We start from the raw sequence: 1,056 nt of genomic DNA, 5'->3' as shown, positions 1-1,056 counted from the left end.
TATATATATATATATATATATATATATATATATGTGTGTGTGTGTGTGTGTGTGTGTGTGTATGTATACACTAATACACGACCTACGCTGGACTCCTCATTCGTATCATTATCGAACCTGGAGCTTAACTATAGACGGTCCATAGCACTTACTCAGCGTTACTAGACACCTTTGGGTCTTCTTGACACCAGTACCTCTCATACCCTTGATACATATATTTATCTATATATTTGCGCATGTGTGTCTGTTGTTGTCTGTGTTTGTCAACTTTTACGTCTCCGTAACCTAGCGGTTCGGAAATAGAGAGTAAGCTTACAAAGAATAAGTTCTGGGTCGATTTCTTCAAGACGGTCCTTCCCATTTCACTGGTTTTCTTGAAGTGGAACAAAGGTAGAAAATCTTAAAGGATATCTTCTCCTGTATAGCATTAGTAACTGTATAATCTAATCAGAAGGCATAAAAACTTTAGGTTAGAAGGTGACCTGGGTAAAATGGGACATCGGAACCTAGAAGGTGCAAAGGAAACACTGCAATAGTTTTAATTTGTCCAATTAGTTTAGTCATTCCACATATTTTTATCAAGTTATTTATTGCGTGCCCATTGTTTGTCTTATTTCAGATAACTTATGAGCAAAAGTATTCATCCGTGGCCCATTATTTTATCCTTACACAGTAAATCCATCACCACTCCCTAAAATGAGTTCCCTCTTCATTTAAACATTGTTGAGTGTCTTTCAAGAGAGTTCCGATTGTTATTTCCTGCACGTGAAACGGATACGTAGAGAGTCTTCCATTGTTTCTTAACTCATCTGTTACGTAATGAAGTAACACAATGAAAACATGTGCAACGTATTGTCGAGTGGCTTCCGAAAGCAAATTCTTGAAATACACAGAAATGATTTACTTTGTGACACTTCGTTCCTCGTTAGTCATCTTTCTCGTAACGAAAGATTTATTACTTTAGGCATTAGAAAAACGAATGGTGTTTATAATACATGTATGACAATACGTTATCAATACAAAAGAAAGATTATACCTGTGTGGGAGAAAATTTTC

The sequence above is a fragment of the Octopus bimaculoides genome, chromosome 3 (genome assembly GCF_001194135.2).
Source record: "Octopus bimaculoides isolate UCB-OBI-ISO-001 chromosome 3, ASM119413v2, whole genome shotgun sequence".
Taxonomy (NCBI): domain Eukaryota; kingdom Metazoa; phylum Mollusca; class Cephalopoda; order Octopoda; family Octopodidae; genus Octopus; species Octopus bimaculoides.
The sequence above is the reverse complement of the archived record's forward strand: the minus strand, read 5'-3'. Positions refer to the sequence as shown.